Here is a 27,224-nt window from a genome sequence, read left to right on the forward strand (position 1 = left end):
ATTAATTCAAAAATGCCACTATTATATTTTTTCTAATTTTCTCATAATTTTCTCTATTTCCACCTATTTTCCTCAATAAATTCAAATTAAATATTTCTCTATAACAATTCATAAAATAACATTTCTGAATTTCTAAAATTTTACTCACATTGACTTAAGGCCTGTTTGTTGCAGCTTAAAAGTTGTAACTTTTAGCTTCTAGCTTCAAAAAAGTTGAGATGTAGTGTTTGTTTTAACTTATAGAATTCTAACTTATACCTTCTACTAATTTTTAGAAGGGGTAGAAGCTGGCTTTTTCAAAGCTGGGATACCCCAGCTTTTACAACTTTTGCTTAAATAATTACATTTTTGTGACAATTTTGCCTTTATTTTTAACAAAGAATTACTCTCTTATCTACGCAATCATGGATTTTTTTTCTCCACCGCCATCTCCATTTTCAGATCTCTTCCTCTCTCTCACCATCTTCCTCTCTCTCTATACTCTAATTAATCTTTTTATAACACTTGAAACTTATATATATGCACTAATTAATTTTTAAATTATCATTCTATAACTACTAAGGGTATTATGGATAATTATACAAAAATAAGTTATTTTACAGCTTATGATATCAAACACCACAACTACTTAACTACAACTTTTAAGAAGCTGCAACAAATAGGTTCACAACTTATTCTAAGTTTTAGAAACTATAATCTAAGAAGCTAGAAGCTGTAATTTCTTTAATTAAGCTGTAACAAACGGGGTCTTAGCCCATCAGACTTTTTTGGTATGCGTGCCCTGACCTCAAAATGCTTGCAAATCCTTGATTCTTGCACAACACCTCAATTTTCGTGCACTGCCTCGATTTTCATACCCTACCTCGAAATGCGTGCCCGAACAATTTTGCTCTCTAAAATCTCCAAAATATTAATAAATCTCCATTTCCTATTTTTCTAGAATTTTCTCACATTTTTTTCCTTTTCTTTTCCCTTTTTTTTTTCTTCTTCTTCTTCTTTCTCCCACGCCTTTGCTCTGCGCGCACCCTGCACCAGTGGCCGACCACCGCTGCCTGGCTCCACTAGCAACTGCTGCTTGCCTGCAGCCATCACCGGCCGCACCCAACGGCTGCGCCACCATCGGTTTGCGCTGCCTCCACCACACACGCCACCTCGCTTGCTAGCTGCTTTGCTCGACCTCTGTGGCTGCCATCGCTGCCACAGTTATCAATCGCCGCTGTTCATGCCTTTGGCGCTACTTTCGGCTTAGCCAGCAGCCGCACCGGCCTCCACTCATGCTTGCTTTGTGTCGGCCATGGCTGTTTGCAACACTCGAGCTTGTTACTTGCGCTGCCATGGTCGACTTCGGCCACTTTTGGCTGAAGCTCAAAGCCATCATCGACCCTAGCATCCCGCCCGTATTCTGGCATCTTGCGAGCTACCGTCGCTATGGAGCCTTCGTTGGCCCCCCTGCTTGCCGCGGTGCTGCCAATGGCTGCCATGGCCGTGAGCCACCTCTATTCCTCTCCCTCTCTTTCTTTCCATCGCGATGCCTCGACAGGCTCAGTTCAAGCTCTCTCTCTCTCGCATTCTCTCCTCTCTGATTTCACAAAGAAAGTGGCTACTGTTAAGAGTCCTCATCCACACACACACCAATCTTATCTCTCCAACAATTGCTCATGATTTTCCTCCTCAAATCACTTTGCAAATTTCCTCATCCCAATGCCCTCGATTATGGCAAAGTTTGCCCCTATCATGCATGCATATTTATCATCGATTGTCTGCCACTCTTGCCATCACGCGTGCATAGCAATAAATAGGGGTGTTCAAAAAAATCGGTGCACCGCGAAAACCGGCCAAACCGAAGCGAACCAAATCGATCCGATCGGTTTTTTTTTTGGGCGGTCAAAAACGGTTTGGATTCTGTCCAAACCGCAAACTGCGCGGTTTGGACAGTTTGCGGTTCGGTTTTAAACCGAACCGCCCAAGAAAATAAGAAAAAAAATTATAAAAAAATTATTATTATAAAAATCTAATAATTGGCAGCCCATCTTATTTATTTTTTACACTATTTTGTCTTTATTTTTTGCTCCTATTTATTTACATTTAATTGTCTTTATTTACCAATATTTGTGTCTTTATTTACCATTTTTAAATATCTTTTTTAGTGATTTTAAATAGCATTTCAAACCGCGATAAATCGCACCAAACCAGACCGCAAATGTGGTCTGGTTTGGTGCGGTTTGGCCTAACCCAAATCAGACCCGGTCTGATTTGGTTGAAAAACCGTACTAGCAGTTTGGCGTGCTGAAAATGATTTAGACCGGCTAAACCGCACCGCGAACACCCTTAGCTATAAATATGTATATATCACCATATATATATTACTCATAATAATAGAAAAATTACATATTTAAATCCTAATTTTGTCTCTATTTCACCTGTGCAATTCTCTAATTGCAATTACACCCTTAAACATCAAATTAATTTACATTATGATACCGAAAATCCAAAATTAATGACTCATGGCTTACTTGATAAGGATGATTTTATCCCTGTGCCCTCATCGAACTCTTGTTTCGACCCGAAACCATTTCAGGGTTGATTCTTACGAAAAATTGGAACCTCTCTTAGGGTTCCGTTGACTTCCCGGGAGTCCCCACGATGATTCAATTTTTCAGCCTGAATCGAAATTGTATTTTAGCTATACTGAAATCCGTCTTAATTTCATTTTTTTTTAATACCATAAATTCTATCTCGGGATGCTCATCGAGACCATATCTGTTTTAAGAGACAATTACACTTCGAGATATTCCCTACAGTCTATTCAACACTTATAACTGTAAAAAATTTCACTTAAGTCCTTAATCTTTTGATAATTTCACCTATAGTCCACGTTAAAATTACTCTTGAACCCTTTAAATTTTTTGACATATTATAATATATTTCTTTAAAACCACCTCTACATAAAAAATGCATAAAAAACAAATATCATAAGTGTTGGTAAATGTGGGAGCGACAAGGTAATGATAGAATGAGTGTTTGTCGAAGTTAATATTAGATAAGCGAACCTCGACAATTTCAAATGAGATAAAGATCTACAAGATCTATAACCATATTTGCTAGTTTGGTTTTGTGCCTATGGATTCACATTGGAGGTTTATAGACTTGAAGAAAACCTATCATTATCTTTTAATAAAGTCTTGCGGAGAGGTTTAGAAAAGAATAAATTTGAAGTATATCTTGTATATATCTAAATTATTAGAGAGGTGTAACATAAACTAAAAACACGTGTCAAAGCTTGTAGAAAAATACACTAAGACTTTCTAAATATAACTGGGAGAGGAAGAGCCTTATTGTCTATTATTTGCAAATGTCACATGATATTGTGGAGATAGAGAGTGTGATTATTAAACTCAAGTTTTGGAGGAACATGGAACACCTTTCAATATAAAAGTTTTGAAGTGGAGTATGTCAAAAACCAATTGTATGGTACATAAGTTTAATAAAGTAGAATTGTGAGTGATGTTATAATAAGACTTAAAAGTAAATCATTTGAAAGACGTATTATATAAGTGATTATTAATGATTTTACTAATCAAAGATGGTCAATATAAGTGATTATTAATGATTCTACTAATCGAAGATGGTCAAAGAAAATAAGGGTCTCTCACATATTATATGGTTAAAAAATCCCTTCAAAACTATAAAAAATTATTTTATTAAATGATTATTAATTTTATTGCACGGCACAAAATATTAATCATGATGATTAACTATTAAAATATGTATAATATGAATGTAATTGAAAAGAGAATATTACAATAGATATAGAATTGTACAAAAAGATAAAAAAAGAGAGTTAAAAATGAGGTTATTATAATGACCATGCTTTGATAAATAAAATACATTTATAACAAAGGAAATATAAGAAAATTAAAAAAACTAGTAAGTAATTCTTTAAATATAATATAAGATATAACGATCTTATAAAAAATATAATAGATATAAACAATTGATAAATTATAACTCATGTACTCATTTAGTGAGATGAAGTCTTAATGTTGTTTTTTGTGCACCGAAGAAAAACTTAGTAGTATTATTTTAAATAATTACCTAAAATACATGATAACATTTTTTTTTTTTTTTGATTAAGAGAAGATTAAATTAAGTTTGAGTTTGTAAGGAACCTAAACTTATTCAAGCATCGTGATTCATTGGTTTCAAACCTATCATTGTTGTTAAGTCAACCTTGTTGGCAAGTCTCTTATCAATCGTCGTTATTGATGATCTTTTCTTCATTTCCTCGTATACCTATCTCTCTCAAATCCTGATCTTCTATTTTTCCCAAATAAAAAATATTTAATCAAGATTGAACTTATTTTTTAAGTTTTTCTTGAATAAACCCTGTAAGTGAATGAGAGAATAGAAAAATATATAAAGAGAGAACGGAAACTCATTATCACAAACTCGAATTGAATCCAAATCTCTTGTTTGTGATGTTTACCTTTGATGAGTTCGGGCCAAAGATCACCACTAGACCGTCGTCGACGTGAGAAGAAAAAGGCTACCATAAAAGCACACCAGCAATATGGTCATTGTTGTCATACATTATTGTGAGGGGAGAAGAGAGAAACAAATTAGAGCAGAGAGAGAAAGCCAGAATTAAAAACAAAGGCAAATTGATCGAACTGCACCACTATAGGTTAACAGGAGAAATGTGTCATTTTTAAAAATACAAAATAGTCAGTATAATTTAAACAAACCTCCCAAAAATTTTGAATGGTTGTCAGGGTAGTCTTTTTTTTATAAGATAAGCCAAATTTAAAAATGAAATAAGGTTAGTTGGTATGCCTATAAAATATAACAAGCAAATAGTTTTGGGAGTATAAAATGCTATATAATATTGTTGAATTTAGGAATGGACAGAAAAGCATAACCTCAAACATATTGCTAAAGAGGACCCAAAGACCCAATAACTTAAGGATGCTGTTGATGATTAAAGAAGCAAGAAAAAAAAAGAGATAATTGACAAATGATAAAATTTATCACTAGCTTGTGTTTTTAATTTTACTTCTACAATCAAAAGTAATCTAACTTTTGAGATTAAAACCTGTAATTATTTTTAATGAACTAAAATTTTAATCACAATCAACTCCCCAAATATGTAAGGGAGAGGCTTGAATTTTTCCTCAAAACAAGCCTTGCATATAGTAATTAATTACATTTTAACACTAGGTGATTGTATATGCTGAATTTGCTTCAATTCCCAATGCATTTACACATCTTCCATTGAGACTAAGTGGACACTCATACCACATTCTGAGACATTTAGCATTGAAAAATTCTTTATGCCAATCCCAACAAAAAAAACAAAGAAAAAGAAAAGATGATTTATTTATCTTACAAATCTGAATAAACTGCAATAACACCCTTATAAATCCAGCGGGAGCTGATAAGAGTTCATAGCATGAAGAAAATTATAAGGAGGATGCATTTCTTTATTTACCAGCTGAGAGGAACATCAATAAACTCACCTTGACAGCAACAGGGGCTGCTTGCTGGCTTTCACTTCTGAATTCCTAAACCATGAATGGAACTTTCAATCATCACACCATGTCAAGATTGATTACTCCATCTGCACTACTCTCTTCAGCAACAACATCTCCCAAATGATGCTTCAACTCTCATAATTTCATTTGAGCAGAGCCTGCCTTAAATGAACCATAGAGGGGCCTTGACCTCCGGAAACTGAAAATATCATCTATTCGAACAAGGTTGGGTTCGGCCGGTTTGTTTTGGTCAGTTTTGTACTCGGAAGAATGTAGGCTCCCATAAACTTGCACACTCAAGGTCTGTTCGAGGGGTGCCCAGTTTTATGTACTCGTTGAAGAAATCTATCAATTCCTTTTGAGTCAACTGCTTTAGTGCTGTAACCTGTTTCATTCCCAATTGTTAGCATAAACAATGTTGCAATTGCAACTTATAGGATGTTTAATGCAAAGATATCTGTCCAATCCTTCTGAATCAAATGACCAGTTTCATTGCCACTAGTAAGTACCAATAATGGTAGCTTATGCACCTGCCAATGTAAGTGAGAAGTTTATCTTCAGTAGAGCTTGGGGTGGATTAATTTTACCTTTTCTTATATGACACTGCCACGATATTTGGATACACCAACTCCAATTGGAATTCAATGTTTAGAATGGGAACATGGATGGATAACATTCTAAACTTTAATCATGTCAAGGGATAATAACTGTTGAAATATGGTGATCAAGATAATATCGATAATGTCTCAAATTATGATTAAGATAAAGCAGCTCCAACCTCTCTAAAATCTAGGAAGAGATAGGATCTTATCTCTCTCTAAAATTTAGGAGATTTGTTATATCTTAGATATGTTGTTGTATTTGTATTTTAAATAGGTTTGTTTGTATTTTAAATTTCCTAGATTGTAGGAACTCTAGTCTATTTAAAATCCTTATGGAGTATTCAAGAGATTGTGACGGAAGTGGAGTTCCTTCCGAGTTTTCCCAATCCAAGCCATATTCTTATTGCTTATTCCAGTTTTCAACATAGTATCAGAGCCTTCATTCTACTTGTAGAACCTGATCGTGCCTTCATTGCACCCTTGTCTCTCGTTCTTCGTTTCCTTCTGTAGGCCTTCATTGCCTTCTCTTAGTTTCTCCGTTATTAAGGATGTTAGGGATCTCGGAGATTAATCCTGGCCTAGCTACTGGTGAGTCAGAATCGGATCTGATTACTGGTACAAATGGAAGTGAAGGAACCTTCTCTGGCTCCGGCAGTGGAGAACTGCCTAGAATGCATGTAGCCTACAGATTGGATGGTAAAAATTACCTCCAATGGGGACAGCTTGTTCGAACTTTCATGAAAGGGCGAGGGAAGCTAAGACATCACACTGTGTCACGACCCTAAGGGCAGTTAGGGAATAAGCCTACATTGTATGTTAGTTAGGAACTATGAGGCGGGAAGTTAGCCATAACCAACTATGGTTATTCTGTTAGAATTGATTGTATAAATACTGCCAATGTAAAGAAGTAGACAACAATGAAGAAGTAATTCCAGAATTCTCTCACTTTTGTTCTCCCTCTTTCTCTCTTGTAATTCCTCTGGATTCCCTTCTTCTTCCTCTATCACTGCTTCTTCTTCTTCTTGTTCTCCTTCCATTTGCATTATCTGTTTCTTGCATTGGTGTCCAAAGCTATACTTGTCCCCACACTTGAAGCAAAGCCCTAGATGTCGCCTCTGTTCCATAATCGTATTCTTGGGCCCTTGAGGGTTGTAGGCCCCTTTAGGTGTTCCTTGAGTCACTAGTGGGGTCATAGTCTTGAAATTACCCCCACTCGATTGGCCATTTCCCAATCCTACTCTCAGTGGAACCCTGTGTTTCTTGAAAATTGCTTCCAATGTCAACTCTTGGAGCCTCACTTTTTCTGCCACTTGACTTACAGTCGCTGGCATCATCATCTTCACCATTGACCGAAGCTCATCCCTCAACCCACTAATGAAGGTCGAGACTAGATATTGCTCCGTTAAACCAGGTTGAGCCAAGCACACAGTGGCTCTCAATTCCTCAAACCTTGTTTGATATTCCACCACTGACCCTTCTTGTTTTAGTTTACTGAACTCTTCGATTACATCCCCAATACTCCTTTCTCCAAATCTTGCACATAGCTTTTCTGCAAAAACACCCCAATTCCTTTCTTGGTTTTGATCTTGGGCCCACCCTTGATACCAATAGTCAGCCGTATCGTTTAGATAGGCTGCGGCCATCGTAACCTTCTGCTCCTCAGGTACCTTATATAATTGGAAGAATCTCTCACAACGCCTCACCCACCACCTCGGCTTAGTTCCTTCAAACATAGGAATTTCTAATTGTGGGTTAGGGGTATGGTTATGAGAATTATATAGAGGGTTTCGCACCTAAGTTTCTTGATTCGACCTTGACTCCTCCGCCCTTAGCTGGTGTCGATTGGGTACATGATCCTGGGTTGACAGTAAGGGTTCCGAGTTCCCCCTAGGAGGAAATTCTAGTGACAATTGGAATTGCGGCAAGGACAATAAGATGCCCAAGACGCTGTTCAGTCTTTGTCCATATTGTTCTAAAGCTTCACGGGTTCTTTCCGCATCCCCTTTTATCTCGTCCTTCATCGCGACCAGTTCCTCTCGCGTCTGCGTCATCGCTTCTTGAGTCTGGTGCACCTCAAATTCCATCGCCTCCATCCGCGCTTCCATCTGCCGCGTCCGTGTTCCTTCGGCCATTCTTTCCAATCCGTCCGCCTTCGTCCGTCGCAGGCCTCCGCCCACCCACAGTAGGTTCAACCGTCTCTGATACCAATATGTCAGGACCCGAGGCTTGGGCTTGACTCGGTTGGGAATTAGCAGCAAAGAGAGAGAAAGAGGGAGAACAAAAGTAAGAGAATTCTGGAATTACTTCTTCATTGCTGTCTACTTCTTTACATGGGCAGTATTTATACAATCAATTCTAACAGAATAACCATAGTTGGTTATGGCTAACTTCCTGCCTTATAGTTCCTAACTAACATACAATGTAGGCTTATTCCCTAACTCACTGCTTCACCACCAAAGTCTACTGATCTAGCTTTTCCGACATGGGATAACGAGGACTCCCTTATCATGTAATAGCTATGGAATGTCATGCAACCTGAGGTTAGTAAAAACTATATGTTCTTAGATTCGGCCAAGGCTATTTGGGACACCATTAGGCAGACTTATTCCTAGGTATAGGATGCTTCGGTTATCTTTGATATCAAAACAAAGATTAACAGCACTAGACAAGCATCTCTAACTGTTACCGAATACTTTAACAAGATGAATGGGCTTTGGTTAGAGCTAGATCAATATCAAGAAATCAAGATGATATGTAGTGATGATGCTGCCACTCTTAACTGGATTATTAAAAGAGATAGGATTGTGGAATTCCGAGCTGGATTGAATGCTGAGTTTGATCAAGTAAGGATTTAGATCTTTGGAAGGGAGAAGTTTCCATCCCTGAATGAAGTCTTTGCTATGGTAAGGAGTGAAGAAAACCGAAGGGAAGTCATGTTGAGTGATAGTGGAACAGAAGGATTAGCCATGGTTACAACAAAAAAGGCTGGGACACAGTTCAGAATGGGTAAAACAGAGGCAAAGAATCGTGAGGTACTGTGGTGTAAGGATGGGACACAGTTCAGAATGGGTAAAACAGAGGCAAAGAATCGTGAGGTACTGTGGTGTAGTTTCTGCAACAAGCCTAGACATACTCGAGATCATTGCTTCAAACTTCATGGCAAGGAGGCTGTGTTAAAGAAGATGGGAGGTTTCAAAAATATGGCAACACAAAAACAAGCTCACATATCTACCAAAGAGCACGAGGAAGGAGAAACAACCAGTAAGACAAAATCAAATCCAAGTACTGATCTTGCCCAACTTGATGGTGAGGAGATTAACAAACTTAAGGCTTTCCTTAAGACTATCAACGATGGAGACTGTGTTTTCGCCCAGCAAGGTGATTGCTTATATTCAGCCTCTCTTAATGCCTCTAAATCTGATAAGAATGACATTTGGATCCTAGATTTAGGAGCCACTGACCATATGACCCTCGATCCATTTGTTTTTGACACTTATGAGCCTATTGTAACCTCTAAACAGATTACCATTACTAATGGAATTTCAGTGTCCATTAAAGGTTAAGGAACAATCATCCTCAGCCCAAATATTACCTTTCAAAAGGTCCTACATGTGCCAAATTTATCCACTAATCTTGTGTCTATCCATAGACTTACTAATGATCTAAACTGCCATGCCAATTTCTTTGCTAATGTGTGTGAATTTCAGGCCCTGAAGACCGGGAAGATGATTTGTGCAGCTAGGGAACAACATGGGCTGTATTTTCTGGAAAGAAAAGGAGGTTACCCTTCGGTTGAAAATCAAAGTTTTGAGACTGCTGGATTCTCTCAGTTCACATCTAACCATATTGCACATGTTTGGCTACAACATTACAGACTTGGCCATCCTCCGTTTCCTCTTCTAAAAACAATGTTTCCTTCCTTGTTTCAGTTCCTAGATCTTAGTGAATTTCAATGTGATGTGTGTGCTGTTTCTAAGCATCACCGAGTGTCCTATCCCCCTAGTAATAAGAGATCATCTACACCTTTCTCTTTGGTTCATTCCGATCTTTGGGGACCCTCTAAAATACCAAATTGTTCGGGGGCTCGGTGGTTTATTTCATTTATTGATGATTGTACTCGGATGACTTGGGTTTTTTTATTAAAAGATAAGGCTGTTGTTAGCACCATTTTGCTATATTTTTGTAAGCTAATTTCCACTCAATTCAAGTGCTCAATTTAGAAATTTCGAACTGATAATGCAAAGGACTATGTTAACAATCATTTGCATCAATTCTTCCAACAAGAAGGGATAGTTCATGAGTCTTCTTGTGTCCACACTCCGCAAAAAAATGGAGTGGCAGAACGGAAGATGAGACACCTTCTTAATGTTGCTCGAAGTCTCCTACATCATCATAATGTGCCTAAGAATTTCTAGGGGGAAGCCACTCTTACAACAGCCTTCTTGATAAACCGTGTACTCTCAAAAATCCTAAACCATCAAACACCATTTCAGCTTCTATCTACTCATTACCCATATCTAAATCTGCATTCTTCTCTTCCATTACAGGTCTTTGGGTGTGTCTCTTTTGTCCATATTCCCAAGAAAAACAGAGACAAACTTAATCCTAGGGCCCTAAAGTGTGTTTTCCTAGGCTATTCCCCTACCCAAAAGGGATATAAATGTTATCATCCAACGACAAAGAAATTTTATATCTCCAAGGATGTTACATTTGTTGAATCCCAACCCTTTTTCTCTTCTCGATAGACTGGTCACCAAGGGGAGCACTTGGATGGTGACCAGGTAGTGGTTGGGGATATTTTTCAACTACTTGACATCCCTCAATCTCAGCATCTTCCTTCCTCTCAGTCCTCTCCTTGTCCTCCCCACCTCAAATTGTTCCTGAGACTCATAATCTAAAATCCAGCCAGCAGCTCCAACAGCGTCTAGGTCGTTTTAAGGGATCTCCCTATGTTTTCAGAAGACGACAGCCTATTCTGGATCCATAGCAAGTACCATCATCTGATCCTAGTCAAGGTAAGGAATTTATACAATCTTTTATCCCAGAAAATGAATCCCAGCTTCCTATTCCAGACTGTTCTAATCTTTCAAACCCAAGCTATGATGATTTAGATCTTCCTATTGCTATTAGGAAGGGTGTTTGAAGCTGTACCCAGCATCCCCTAACTAATTTCTTGTCCTACCACCGGTTGTCTCAAAAACACAAAGGGTTTCTAGCATCTTTGGATTCAATTGTCATTCCTAACTCAGTAGAAGAGGCCCTAAGAGATCGGAATTGAAAGCAAGCTATGATAGAAGAGATGAGAGCCTTAAATAAAAATCAGACTTGGGAAATTGTGTCACAACCAAGAGGGGTTTTTCTAGTAGGCTGCAAATGGGTTTTTAATGTAAAATACAAGGCTGATGGAACATTGGACAGGTACAAGGCCAGGTTAGTAGCCAAAGGATACACTCAATCCTATGGCATAGACTATTTTGAAACATTTGCTCCAGTAGCTAAGATGGCAACAGTGAGAATTTTGATTTCTTTGGCAGTATGTTTTGGATGGACATTGCAATAATTTGATGTGAAGAATGCCTTTCTTCATGGAGACTTAAAAGAGGAAGTGTACATGGAGTTGCCTTCGGGATTTCAAGAAGAAGAAAAGGGAAAAGTATGCAGGCTCAAGAAAGCTCTCTATGGGCTCAAACAGTCCCCAAGGGCCTGGTTTGGAAGGTTTTCTAAAGCCATGAAGACTATGGGATACAGTCAAAGCTAGGGTGATCATACACTCTTCATAAAACACTCAAGGGAAGGAAAAATTACAGCCTTGCTAGTATATGTGGATGACATAATTGTGATAGGAGATGATGATGAGGAACAAATACTGCTAAAAAGGAATTTGGCCCAAGAATTTGAAATCAAAGATCTTGGTATCCTCAAATATTTCTTGGGCATTGAAGTGGCCTACTCTAAGGATGGTATCTTCCTATCTCAACGTAAATATATTTTGGATCTACTTGCTGAAACAGGGCCTCACTGGAGGCAAGGGTTCTAGTGTCCCAGTGGAACCTAATGGAAAATTATGGCAGAATCTTGATAGTCAACCAATTCACAAAGGTAGATATCAAATGTTAGTGAGCCAGTTAATATATCTCTCTCATACTAGATCTGCTATTACCTTTGTTGTCAGTCTTGTGAGTCAATTCATGCATAACCCAACTGAGGAGCACATGCAAGCTGTAAGGAGGATACTTGGCTATCTCAAGACTAATCCAGGTAGAGGTCTATTGTTTAGAAGAGGAAGGGAAATTGATGTTAAAGGCTTTACTGATGCAGACTATGCAAGATCTATCACTAATAGAAGATCAACTACAGGATATTGTGTATTCCTAGGTGGGAATCTAGTGTCTTGGAGGAGTAAGAAACATAGTATCGTGGCCAGATCAAGTGCAGAATCAAAGTTTAGGGCTATGGCTCTCAGAATATGTGAGTTGTTATGACTCAAGATTATCCTAGACGACTTGAAGATAAAAGCTAAGGGAACAATTGGGTTATCTTGTGATAACAAATCTGCTATAAATATTGCACACAATCTTGTTCAACATGACAGGACAAAACATATTGAGATAGATTGACACTTTATCAAAGAAAAGTTGGATGTAGGACTAATCCATATCCCTCATGTGTCATCTGAGGAACAGGTAGCTGATGTATTCACAAAAGGCTTGGCAGCCAAGACATTTGAAGATCTAATATGCAAGCTTGGAATGATAGATATCTATTCCCCAGCTTGAGGGGGAGTGTTGAAATATGATGATCAAGATAATATCGATAACGTCTCAAATTATGATTAAGATAAAGTAGCTCCAACCTCTCTAAAATCTAGGAAGAGATAGGATCTTATCTATCTCTAAAATTTAGGAGATTTGTTATATCTTAGATATGTTGTTGTATTTGTATTTTAAATAAGTTTGTTTGTATTTTAAATTTCCTAAATTGTAGGAACTCTAGTCTATTTAAACTCCTTATGGAGTATTCAAGAGATTGTGACAGAAGTGGAGTTCCTTCCGAGTTTTCGCAATCCAAGCCATATTCTTATTGCTTGTCCTAGTTTTCAACAATAACAAATTCAAACAGACAAAATAGATCATCATACCTCACATTCTTTCCGATCAAATTTTAGGGTCCCGTCAGAAATTTCTCGCCAATAAAATGCAGATTCTTCCCTCAAATTCTTGTGCTTCTCAAGCTTCATATCAATCAATGCATTAACATTGTTCTGTATGGCCAGTTCAGAAGTCTGTTAGAGGCCTTTTCAAATCAAGAGATTGGTGAGGTAAATAACAATTCTGATGTTTCACCAAAAACGTCCACAGAATAATAATAGTCAACATAGCATGCATATCAATGATTCATAGCTAAAACTATTTGCCAAGCTTTCTATAACGGTAGGGCTACAACTGGCTCAGTTAAAGATCATCTTAAGTATTCAATGCATACACCAATTTTGGGACAATGGCATGGTACAACAGCAATAGACTTGTCAAGTGCCATTACACGCAGATCAAGTAATGTGATTGATACAATGGACACCCCCCCCCCCCCCCCCCCCAACACAAACACACACAAAAAAGGAAAATTGTTCAGTAAGTATGATTTGAGAAGGGGAGGAAAATCAAGAAATGGAACATTGTAGACAGAAATGATGCAAGTGCCTACGTAAATTTCTGGGTTTATACTCCAGTCATTTAGTGCTTTTATTCCCAGGCTGGCCCCATCTTTCCTGGCATAGGCTTTGGAATCCTTCACAACTTTTCTTGACATATGAAGAAACTAGGTAGAAGAATTAGGGAAAACACTACTCACTGATTTCATTGATCTGGAAAATATATATACACAAAAATCCTAAAAATTCTCCTAAAAAATCTGCTACAAAAACTCCTGATTTTCCTCCTAACAATTCTCCTATTTTATAGGAGTAGAGCACAACCGTTTGTTATCTATTTTACAGATCTAATCCAACAATAATTAGGATAATTTTAAGATTTATCTTTTATGTTTGGACTCCTTATCTGCATGAGACTGCTAACCGAGACTCCTTAGCTTCCTCCAACAACATATTGTACAATTTTCTTTTTTCGTTGAACCTTTGAGAAGGATAGATGAGTTTGGACTCTCTCCAACAGTCCATTTGGAAGTTTGTGTGGAGAATAAAGCTCTTCCTACTGTCAGGAGGGCAACTAACCAATGCTTTCTTTGTAAAAAAGATCTGGAGTTGGTGGATCATTTGGTACTAAAAAGTACGTAGCATTTAAAGCCATTATTACTATCTTTCTTGCTGTATATCACATGATGCTAGCTTTAGTGCTAGATTTTCTGTAGTTTTGGAGTTTGGCTTGCTCATGTAGGTGACAATCTCAGGCTGGGAAGACTCTCCTGTTTAAGGTGTTGAGAGTCGGTCTTCTTAAGGGGCCATTCTCATTTCCCTTCCATCATCTTCCACAACATTCCTCTCCCATAGGTGAGTCTGGAGTGGGTTTTGGAGAAACTAAATGATAGGAGGAGGCTTGTTGAGGGTTTTGACTGGAAAGTGGTTGAAGTTGATGAAGGGCATGTCAGTTGAAGTTGCTTTGATTTGGATTATCAATTTGGTGTCTCTGGATAGAGGTTCCTAAGAATGAGAAGGTCTTGATTAGGTAATTGAATAGGGAGGCTTACTTGACCCTAGTTAGCCAACAGTTCTCAAAGGTCATGCACCAATAGCCGCCAAAGAAAGGGAGAAGACCCAAAAATTTACTAGAGTTGTTAATAGGACTGGCAGGTACCAGAACCCCCGCCCCTTCAAGAATAAGAAACAACTAATTTCAATTATTTTTTCATGGCCACATCAAACTTTATTATTAATTATAGATAGCCAAACCATTATGTTCACTTATACCATTAAATGATAATATATACAAACTTACAGATGCATTCAAATTTCTATACAGAAAATTTTACATAAGAAAACTTTGACAAAGCTAAATAAATTTTGTATATAGTTTCTCAAAGGTTGCTTATATAAACTTTTTTGCCTAATGATAATTTTTATACAGTGTGAGTAAAATTTTTTTCTTGAATAATACTGGCTTTCTCAAAGTTTTGCTCATATAAAATTTGCTTTGACAAAGTTTTGCTCCTACAGAACTTATTTTACACAAAGTTATTATAAACAAGTTTGCTTGTACTCAAAATTTTGTTATATGGCAACTTTTATATAATGCTTTTATATGAAAGTTTTTATATTTATTAAATTCCAGTATTTTTCATGTCATCTAACTGGATGATGTGGTTTCTATGTTACCATTTGATGGTTTAATGGGATGCATGGGGATGTGATAGCTATCTACAATTGAAACAAATAACAAATTTAAATGTGGCTATTGAAAAAAATTAAAAGCCATTTTCAATTTGAAGCAACAAATAAAGGTCAATAATGAAATAAATGAAAATGTAGAACTCATGTAGCCGACTTACATCGTGGGATAAAGGCTTGAAATATTGTGTATGTAAACATCCGTAATTTGATTATTTTCCCAATCTAATCCTAATTACTACTCCTTTGAATTCTTCAAGTTGGATAATATTCACTGAAAAAGGTATCAAAGTCTTTGGCTCCAGCACATAATAAACATGCCTATATGCAATATATGTATGTATGTGAATATGCACATGTCATGCACAATGACAAAATCATAGATAACAAGAACTCATGCATGAATTATGGAATAATACTTTAAGTTCATAATTACAGTACTAGAAATCCTGTGAGATCTTAAAAGTAGAAAAGCTTGATAAATACTTTAGATGTTTTCCTCAAATCTTTTTGATACAATATTTGAAATGTTCTTAGGATTCATCTCATCCCACCCACCCCTGGTGCAAGCACAAATAAAGAAACCAAGTTTAATGCCGAGGTAAAACTTCTGGTTGCGTGAAGGAAGCAATTGCATTATTAAATTGCAAAAACACACTTCATTCAGGTCATACTGCCAATAATGATAAACCAGGCCAAAGTAAGAAGATTAGCATTCTTAATCTCACCTTGAATTCATCAGCAGACATCCCATAAAGTGTACTTTCAAACATCTTGAGGAATGCTTCAACTCTTAAATCGATATTTCTAGGATCCTGCCCAACTCAACCATTAGTAATCAAGGTGATTAAGTAATGCATGGAGTAGATTAGCTCTACATACCTTAATAGATGATTGAATGATAAACCGCACTCCACGGATACCATTATCATTCCTAGATAAAAGTACTTTAAACCTTAAAACAAGCATAACAAATTTAATTTTATTATATTTCAAGGCATAAAAAATGTTAATGTACCTCTGCACGAGCACAGTAATGTACCCAAGTTGCTCAACTGATCTAAGCTGGTGGAAGGCTGGTTGCTTCGCAATCATTGCAAAAAGCTGAAGTTTCACATTCAGCATGAAATCATCTTGATGAACCTACATTTTTTAGAAAGTTCACTGCAGCAGAACTTGAAAAGGGCATTTCTAAAAGGAAGCTAGCACAACAGAAAAAAAGGCACAGAAAGATGATCAGAGCAGAATGAAGACAGTAGCACCATTGGCCCCCTGAAGGCACTGGCAACACACCTTTTGCATGCCAAGGCACGCCAGTTGTATATTATCATTGAGCAGGAAGTGGTAACAACATTTTTGGCAGAGCTTAAATGGATTTATTGTCTTGTTTAACAGGGAAGTCGGGCTGGCCAGAGAGGTATCAGTGTTTCCGGTACCTGGGTCTGACATCCACATCTTCAAACCAATATTTCTATGGGGTTTAGGTTAATGATTCAGATCTTAAACAATGGATCCATACAACTTAATACACTATCCAGTATTTACACATTTCAAATCAGCTTTCATAGTATAACTGACACAACAAAGACCTAGCTTGAAAATTTGTTCAAATTTTCTGTGGTTGTTACTGAGCAAGGACCTAGATTGATACTATGTTCAATTTTTTTTTTTTCCCTGGTGGCTGTTATTGTTGTCAATCACTGACTGAACGAGGACCTAGCTTCATAATCTTCTTTTTCTTCTCAGTATAACAGAGTAGAAATGCATGTTGGGACTTGTGAATAAAATACTAAGACTAAAAATTACAATTGGATAACATCAAGCATTGGAAGCCTTACCAAATGAACTCACTGAGCACATCAAAGAAGTGTCTCGGTGTATGTTATTTGCGAATAACATATCTTAGTGGATGAGATAACAAAAAAGGTGAATGTTAATAAGCTCAAGTTATAGAGGGGTACTTTAGAATCCTTTCAGATTGAGTAGGTTGAAAACCAAACATGTGGAATATAAGTTTAGTGAAAATAGAAGTGTGGATGATCTTTAAGACTTGAAGATTGAGTTATTCTGGAAAAAAAAAAAAAAAACGGGTTCAGATACCTCAGATTGATTGTTCAAAAAATGAGAAGATTATTAAAGATGCCACTTACAAGTTATAGGTAAGATAGTTAAAGTGGGGAAGTTCTTCTAGCATTTTATGTAATTGTAAAATCCATTTAAAATGAAAAGAAAAATTTTTATCAAGTGATTTCAGAACAAGCTCTTTCATATGGCATGGAACATTAGGTCCTTAATCATTAATGCGTGCAAAATACTAGCACAACTAAGTTGAGGGTGTCACAATAGATAAGCAGCCATGCAAGAAAAGATAGAATTAAAGATGATTTTATGGGGGTGAAAAACTCTTAGGCTTGACATGAGGTATAATGGCCTTACAAAGGACATAGTCATCAACAGAAATGATCAGCAAACTAGAATCTGTATTAGCCAACCCCAGCTATTTAATTTAAGGCTTGGTGGTGTTTCTCTAATTAACAAGTGTCATATTCAGTTATGCCTTTATTGCTGAATGACCATTTTCCCCAACCCCAACGTGCAGCTATTTGTGATCAGGTCTCTGAAACAAATTGCCAAACTGTTCCATATAGTGAACCAAGAATTTTGCAATGCAAGACTAGAATCTCGCAAGACAGGTAATGGCAAAATAGCTAGTGCACATCAATGATACAAAACTTACCATTCTTACCTAATTTAACTAAAAGCCACTGGAAATTCTACTGATGCTTTGAGATGTGGAATTCATGGCAAAATAATCCAACTACAAAAGTTTATTTAGTTTTCACAGTGCTGCTATTGTACAATAAAAATTGAGGTTGAAAAGTAATCATAGTAAAGCAAGTTACACTACTTCCACTGTTCTTATGGTGTACGTCCACTGCAGCACAACACAATGTCTATCATTGGTCATGTGCAGCTCCTCTTTAAAATAATCCAGTTTCATGGGTTCCCTCGCACATGATCAGCCAGCAGCCAATTCGCAGTAAGCAGGCAAGGTATTTCATGGAAAGATACTAGCTGACAAGCTATCCAGTTGATACACAAGGTGCCAAGTGAATTTCTTGAACAGGACTTTGGAAGAAAAATTTTAACTAATTGCCTTCAAATGGAATAATTTATGACCCCATCAGAACAGGAAGCAACGTAAATTCAGAGAAGTAAAAGAGAGCTATAGTGGTGATGCAAGGAGTTTACCTACGAACTACAGAAATATTTTAAGGATGAGCCACATCAATGTTAGACAAATAATGAAGATCGATATTTTTAGGCGCTCCTAGAAACACCTATGGTACTTCTAGGACAAATTTCATTTTGAAAATGGGGTTTCATAATCCTGCATTTGTTGAGCCAGCTTGCTTTATTTAATCCCTAATTTAATTTTTGATGATTTCCAAAAATTAGGATATCTTTTGATAATATACAAATTTTAGACCCTAATTATTTCTGATTAATTTATAAAATATTTTTTAAAGTATATGTATAATAAAAATTGTTATTTTCCATTGAAACTATTTTACAGATAAATATAAAATATTTTTTCAATAACTAGACCAAGAAGTCAACTTCTGATTTGGAAAGTCAACTCTTGGTTTGCCAAAAGTCCACTTTTGTATAGCCTTAGTCGACACAGCCAAGAGCCATTTATGCAGAGTCAACCCAACCGAAAGCTGTCTTTTGAGAAATCGACTCTTGCTTGAAGAAGTCGACTTTCAGTATTGGAAGTCGACTCTCATTCAAATGAAAGTCGACTTTCCGATTCCAACGGTAAAAAATTTGTCCATTACGCAGATCGTCCAGCAGCAACTATATATATTTGGGGCTCGATATTGTGAGAAGAGTTTGCATTTCTGAATATCTGTAAGCTCACTCAAGCTCTCAAGCTCTCTCAACATACTTCCAAGCAAATCCAAGGCTCCCAAGCTTCATTGTCCATTCATCAAAGAGCCTCAAAGCAAAGTGGAGAAGAGCTACACAAGCCAAATCCACATATCTCCATCAATTGAGGTTAATGCAATAATTTCTACCATTACCTTGTACATTTGTGTATGTTAATTGTTTCACTTGTGTCCAAGAGTGGACAAATCTTTGTATTCATTTAAGCTATTGTTGTGAACTATTTTGGTCGCCTAAAACCGGTTAAATCTAGGTGTGTAATAGTTTCCAAGGTGAGCTAAGGGAAAACCTTGGTGTTGGATTTAGTGGAACCCCAAGAGTGGTTAAGTCTTGGGAGAGTGGATTAGGTGTTTGGAATACACCGAACCACTATATATTGTGTGTTGTCCATTGCTATTTATTTTATTGTAGCAATATATCTTGTGGCTTGCATATCAAACACATCAAACAATTTCACCTATACATATTTATACAAAATTAGTTTTCATAAAATCATCTAACAAGGATTTTCATTCTTAAAATAGTTGATTTTTTAATCTCTCAATTCACCCCCCCCCCCCCCCCCCCCCATTGCTATTTATTTTATTGTAGCAATATATCTTGTGGCTTGCATATCAAACACATCAAACAATTTCACCTATACATATTTATACAAAATTAGTTTTCATAAAATCATCTAACAAGGATTTTCATTCTTAAAATAGTTGATTTTTTAATCTCTCAATTCACCCCCCCCCCCCTCCCCCCTCCTGAGCAACCATACCTAAGCGACCAACAACATTTTGATTAGACTTCCAAACACACTGCAAAAGAAACTTATGTGGAACCTCCAAGTACAAGCAATGTCCAGGGTGCTTATGCATGTGACCTACCAGTCCCTGTTATAAAATTCTAAAGGAACGATACCAGAAAAGTAGAATAAAAATAAACATATTGCAATGCAAAGAAGGCGGTGGTAACTTGATGTGTATTCATGGAGACTAGTATTTCAAGAATGGTAGTATTTATTATGTAAGTAACATTTTTTACTATATAATAGACATATAGTGGTAAAAGTAGCATTGCCAATGTTCTGTACATTTTGTTCATTCAATGTAGTCATGCCTGTGTCTTATAATGTCTCTGTCTTGTGTCCTTGGTCATTCTGCATAAGAATTCTCTCTAGAGCTTCTGTGCTACCTTGTTATAGCAATTGGCATGGCCAGCAGGGAAAAAAGATTTGACTTGAGAAACTAGGTTAGGTAATAAAGCTAGAAAGATCTCTAGAAGTTCAGTCACACTAAGAACTAAGACGAGGATAAGCTATGGCACAAGGAAGGAATATGAAGGTCATGGAATGTAACAGGTGGCAATTACAAAGTCATAATTTTGGATTTATTCCATTCTTATGGATGCTAGTAAAATCTTCTCTGTATAGTGTATTCTCTGTAGTTGATAAAACATGAGTTTAATCAGCCCAGTATGAGTGGAAATGGATTATAGTGCACAATGAGTGAAAAATATAGCTTTTTAGGTGACAAATGGGTGCTTGCACACACGCAAGCACATGCACTCACTGACTAGATAACTAACAATAAAACTGATAATGATTTTACCTTTCCCCAGTTTAGAGAATATTTACCTGAATATAATGGACAAGGGCAGAATTTTCATCACTTGGATTTAGGCCTTCTGCAGGATAGAAGTAACTCATGCCCCTTTCAAGCTTTACAACTCTATTTGTCAAATGCTGAGAAGGGAATAGAGCTAGGGATATAGGCTGAGGACCCCTAAAGAAAACATCTTCAACATACTCGATCATTGATTCTGCTTCATTTGGTTCAATGTTTCCTGGAGGAGTAGTAGTGCAAAAGTAATTCATCAGAAACAAGGATGCCAAAGACCTTGGCATAGACTATATTCCAATAAATATAGAACCTGCAACATAGCACTCTAAGAAGGCCCTTGAGAGCATCAAAGGAGCAAATTTAGAAAGAGTATCAGCTTGAAGATGAGGAAGAACTTCAAGTCCATCATTCCAAGGCCATGCTTGATCCTCTAGAATCAATGAACAATAGTACATAGCCTGCTGATATGGTTGTTGGAACTTGAAATTTTGATAATCCTTTGTCACCAACTCCTACAAGATAGGGACCCAAAAAGATAATAAAATAAATATAAACTATTAAAAGATAAGGATTGAAATATGCATCAACTACCAGCTCCTCACCTAAAAATGATGGAGGAGTTTCGTAATTGTAAATTTACAAGAAAAATAGCAAATACCAGCGAAGGATTAAGATATTACTGAATCCAACCACCTGGATTTGCTCAACATCAATGTCCAAGTTTTATGTTATCCAATTAACTTTGAAGATTTTTCAGCCACCCCCCCCCCTCCCAAACAAAAAAACCAAATTAAAGCTATGTTTGTTTTGGCATAAAAATTTATTTGTAAAGAATGACTTATGGAAACAAATGGCATGTAACTGCAGTTGATTTTGACGTTTCAATTAAAAGTTAATGACACATAGAGACAAATTTGAAGAAATTGATTTTAGCTGTAATCAGTTGCAGGGCCAGGCCAACAAATCCTTACCTTAATGACAGCAAACCTTTCAGGCTTTACTTCAAATTTTGAAATCTTCTCAATCACTGTTTCCAGTAGGATCCTTAATTTGTGATTATAACCAACCACAGTAACCTAACAAGAAAGGTAAAAAATTACAAGTACAGACGGGAAATAATCAATATTCTTTTTGTTCAGATATGATTTTGCTAATATATCTGATACTTAAACAATTCATTGCCAAATAACTCTATTGAGGGCTTGCTTAGTAGAAGCTTATATTAACTTGCAAGTTTAGAAGGATGTAGTATTCTGAAATTTCACTTGAGCAATCGAGAAGAAACCAATTGTATCACATTCCCCTTGAGATGGCCTTATAGAGCATTTACAGGGACAAATTGACAAACCATTTATTCTGTTACTTAATATGCAGAATCGAAATCTCTTGTGCAACCATCCAAGCTAAAGGGGGAACTAGGTTACATATGCAGAAAACTGTAGCATTTCTAAAAACCAATCTTTATTAATTTGACTAATCTTCAATTTGGTGGCTGTTAAAAGGAAAATTATCTCCTTGCCACACAAGCATGAGGTGCCAAGAAGGGGGCAGCAATAGTGGCACCTATTGCCACAATTTTCATGTTAAAAATTTACACTTGGCACAAGTGCTTAGGCTACACTTGACAAATACTGGGCAGGAAAGCTAACTTGTAAACCCATACTTGGCACATGCCCAAGGTTAGAAAATCCAGTACATGCTGGTGCAAAAATCTATCACATGCTTGAATGGAAGAAAAGGAAAATAGACTAAAAGTGAGAGTGCTAAAAGAGAACTATATAAAGAGAAAACAAGGGAGAAAGTGAAGAAAGGCTGCCTTAGGAGGAAAAAGGTTATGCAGGAAAGAAAAATCAATTTATAGATGTGACTCAGCTACTGAAAAGGAAACATATATGTAGATAAATGTAGCATACCAGCAAAAGAATTCTCAAATAATATTAAGAAAGAAAAGAATTACCTGAAAACCATTGTCCAAAAGGTTTATGGAATAATAAAGACCAGCAACCTGAGCATAATAAGCTGAAAGGAACAAAATAAAAACAATTTTCCTTTATTTAGCCGATTATATGATTTTTATAAAAGGAGAGAAATCCTGATAAGTACATAAGAGCCAAAAGAGGCCCTATATCTTAACATTTCACTCATTGCAATTAGGTTACTCACCATATTCATTCAAGTAATCCATCAATAGACGTGTAAAAATGTCAGTAAGAACTTCTGCTTCAGGTGAGTTGCCAACATAGGGACAGTTAAAATCTATCTTAACATATGCCTTTGGAGTAGAAAACATAGTATCAGGCTTGTACCACAATCTTGAATAGGGTGATTTCCTTAACAAAAGTGGAAGCTTAGCCTGTCAAAAAGATAAAAAAAAAATTCAAAATTTAAGGATTCAATTGCCAATTATGAATAACACAAATCATACCTTCTCTGGGAAATTCTTAAGAGATAAATCAGTAGGAATGAACACATTCGGAGCAGGAAGATGTAGATGTTCACCAGGTGCTGATTCCATCCATTGCTGTAAAAGAATACAGATATTTTACACAATCATTAATATTTATTCAAAATTCATCTAGTTCTAGGACAAAGCCCCACAGAAAACTCACTGGCTCTCTATCCAACTTGTATCCAACAACAAACCTGAATCATGGAACCAGCAATTTTCTCAACAGAGTATGCAGTTCCATACCATGGCTCAATCTTGTCAGTATGTCCTTTAAATGCTGTAGACTCCCAAAAAATTCTGTTGAATAAAGAGGCTGTCGTGATTATGAGAATGTCTAAGAGATAAACAAGTTATTGTGATTGCAAACATTTCCAAAGGGCAATAGAAGAATGGAAATGTCATCCAAACTAGAAATTGCAATTCAATCTAAATAAACAGTTCCCAACCCAAGCCTAATGGGACGGGTTTAGGAAGACCTTATTGAAGGTAGGAACGGGTACAAAAATGAAGACCAAAAAAGGGCCAGGTCGGAAAATGGATAACCAAACCATAAACTTAATTAGTTTTAATTTATTACTTTTCCAATACACTCACTACAAAGGGAACAAAATAAGGTAGTACCTCAGGTCCAGAATCCCTAAAATAACAATCCTTCTCTTTGAATTCTAGAGCTCCCTCATGGCTTTCTCAGGTATCCCTCTCCCAATCCCCCCCAAAATAATAAGAATAATAAAAAGAACAAAAGAAAAATATCACCCCCCCCCCCCCTCCCAAAAAAAAACACTGTTTACACAGATTTGTTAAGGGCATGGAGGAGGAAGAATGAAAATGCACTACTCCTGGTGGTAGATAGGTTGATTACTCCTAACTCAATTACTAGATAGATATAAATGTATCATCATTATGTACATAAGGAGCAAGAGAGGGCAGTAAAAAAGATCAACAGTTTTTTTTATTTTTCTACACTCTTTTGTGGAGACTAACAGTTTTTTTTTTTTTTTATGACTCAGGTGTCCGAGGTTTATTCGAATAATTCTGGGGAGAGCGGTATTTCCTCTTGGTTTGTCTTCTGAGTAAATCTAGATGCAGTAATAGTTTATACACATTCGGAGTGAATTTTCAAAAAACGACTAATAGGCTACTCTCCTCGCAGATCTCATTTTTACGTTGCGTGGATAGGACTCCTGGAGGGGCTACATTGTGCACCATGACCCTACCTCGACGTGGACGACTTGTCTTCTAGCCTTATTGCTGTCTTCCAATAATAATTCTACCTTCCAAAAATTTTGTAGACCTTTAGGAGACTAGAAACTCAAGATAGATTATCTTGCGCACTTTATATTTATATAACAATAATTATAAATCTTAATAAAAAAGAGTCAATTTTTTTTTTATAATTAAGATGCCATTTAACCATATATCATTTGATATAACTTGTCCCATTTGCATTTCGAATTAATAAAATTATTTAAATATTAAAAATAATAATATATATAATAATAAAATAGTAAGTATTATTGCCACGGTAAAAACGTTGAAGAACAATATTAAAAGGTGAAAGAAGTTTTTAATTTAATAAGATAGGGTTCAAGGAGTGGTTGCTGCCTCACTGCTGGTGCATCTCCAGAAGCCATTTTTAATCAATCTCTCACCAACAAATGTTGACTTGACTGGCTCAGTCAAAGGACGGAAGAGAGAGAGTTACAAAGGTACGAGGAAGCAGCTGGGGAACAAGTCAAAACCTAGAAGAAATCAAGAAGAAACACAGAGGAAATTAAGGTTAAGGACAACCCAAATGGGTATATATATATGTATATGTGTGTGTGTATAAAGAGAGAGAGAGAGAGAGAGAGAGAGAGAGAGGGAGAGAGGAGCCCAAGAGACCCAATCCCTCTTTCCCAGAGACCCAATCCCATCTGGTAATTAATTCATCATTTTCACGATCTCTTGCCTCTGCAAGTTTTGGAGTTCATCCATGGCGAAGTACTTGGAGATTTTGGACGCAGGGGTGAGAATTGCAGCAAGGTTTCAATCTCACTGCCCTCAGACTGCTCGGGTGTATTACCACCCTCCGCCGTCCAACTCCGGTCACCACCCACACGGCGGCGGCGGCGGCGGCCAAGGAGGCTGGATTCAAGATGGGATCCAGATGGCCAGCTTTGCTGCCATGGCTGCTGTGCTCTTTGATCCTACGGACTTGAATGTTTACTCTGTGCCATGAATCTCACTCAACACGCATGTATAGAATTAGGAACAAACAAAATATTTTATTGATTCTTTGCCAATTTTCCCGGAAAGTGCCTGCCCTTGATTTCAATTTGTTCTTAGATTAGAGGCTTTGCCATTTTTTTTTTTTAAATTAACTTCGTGTTCAATCTTTGAAATAGTGGAGAGGATACATTTTAGGTATCTCTATGTTATAATTTTTTTTTTTCAAGTATGAATTTCATAAAAAATAACAAAAAAAAATGTTTACAATTTTAAATCAGGTTATCACTCGAGCCCTAACTAAATATCGCAGTAAAAGATCTAAGCAACTACTAAAAAAAATATAAATATACAAATGTACAAGCTTATTAACATTAAAAGAAATATACAACTATCAAGGAAAAAGTTCATTAGCGTCGCATTTTGAATATATTTAGATAAAATAATTTTTTTATGGATCATGTTGACACCAAAGACCTCTATAAATGAAGATTATTAGATTGCAACTAGAAGGGACTCGATCATATGATACAAACTACTTTAGAGGAATCTAATGGGTCAATCTCATTATCTATTTTCGAAAATTTCAAGTCATAAATTAGATTATTATTTGTGCTTTAATTATTAACAAAAGTAATAATTGATCTATAATAGTTATGGAGTATAATAGATTCTTACTCTGGCCTATTATATATACCTATGACTCTATTAGGTTTGAGATTTTTTGAAATTTCATAAAGTAAAAACTAGAAGACGGCTTTGAAAAGAGATAGAAAACTTCTAAGTGGTCGGAAACTTTTAGATGTGTCCTTTTAAACAACTATAATTGGAGGTCAATTTCATATTTTGTTGTGTATTATTTGATTATGAAAACAACAAACCACCTCCCAATGAGAATGCATAGAAGGCTATCATAGAAGGGGAATGACAAACAAAATTTAGTTTCTCAACTAAACTCAAAGAAAACATATCGGAATCACAAAATTTGTGAGAACAAAAATTTCTTAAACTTGATTAAGGGTGAACCCCTACAGCTAAAGGCCTAAGAGGTTTTTCAATAAAACCTAGAAACCATAGCAAGGGAAAAATGGTAAAATAAAAAATAAATACCAAAGAAAAAATAACATAAAAATGGACAAAAAAAGGGCCTATAATTAATGATTTTGATGAAGTTTGAGACCTAAAAGGACCCTAAATGGTTTGACAATTTAGGCACATTGTTGAGCTCTAAATAAGCTTTTCAATGGTGCCTTATAGCACTAATAACTCCTCTTAGATTGAAAATTATGGTCCATTAGGATACACAAACTAAGTTTGATTAAATTTCTCTTGGTCCAATCGACTCATATATGTAACACCTCATTTTCTCGGGTGTATTATAACTTAGAACAATTCTGGGATAATAATTTTTTTTTTCTTAAAAACTATTGCTAAACCATATCATTCCTCATATCCATCCCAAAAATTTCATACATATATCTTGAAAGATAATCATCATAAACCTCAAATACGGAAGGTAGAATCGAACATAACATCTTA

General features: G+C 36.3%; 1 protein-coding gene and 1 pseudogene across 1 annotated transcript in view; both read right to left on the bottom strand.

Moving 5' to 3' along the window:
* Positions 1 to 5,179: 5,179 nt before the first annotated feature.
* LOC127788506 (insulin-degrading enzyme-like 1, peroxisomal) lies at positions 5,180 to 25,779 on the bottom strand (annotated as a pseudogene).
* Positions 23,672 to 27,224, bottom strand: part of LOC127788505 (insulin-degrading enzyme-like 1, peroxisomal) — a 97,963-nt gene continuing 94,410 nt past the window's right edge. Inside the window, exon 27 of the transcript XR_008020410.1 lies at positions 23,672 to 23,774. The gene's annotated coding sequence lies outside the window, so the exon portion shown is untranslated. The remainder of the gene's footprint in view (positions 23,775 to 27,224) is intronic.

This window comes from Diospyros lotus, chromosome 13 (genome assembly GCF_014633365.1).
Source record: "Diospyros lotus cultivar Yz01 chromosome 13, ASM1463336v1, whole genome shotgun sequence".
NCBI classification, from domain to species: domain Eukaryota; kingdom Viridiplantae; phylum Streptophyta; class Magnoliopsida; order Ericales; family Ebenaceae; genus Diospyros; species Diospyros lotus.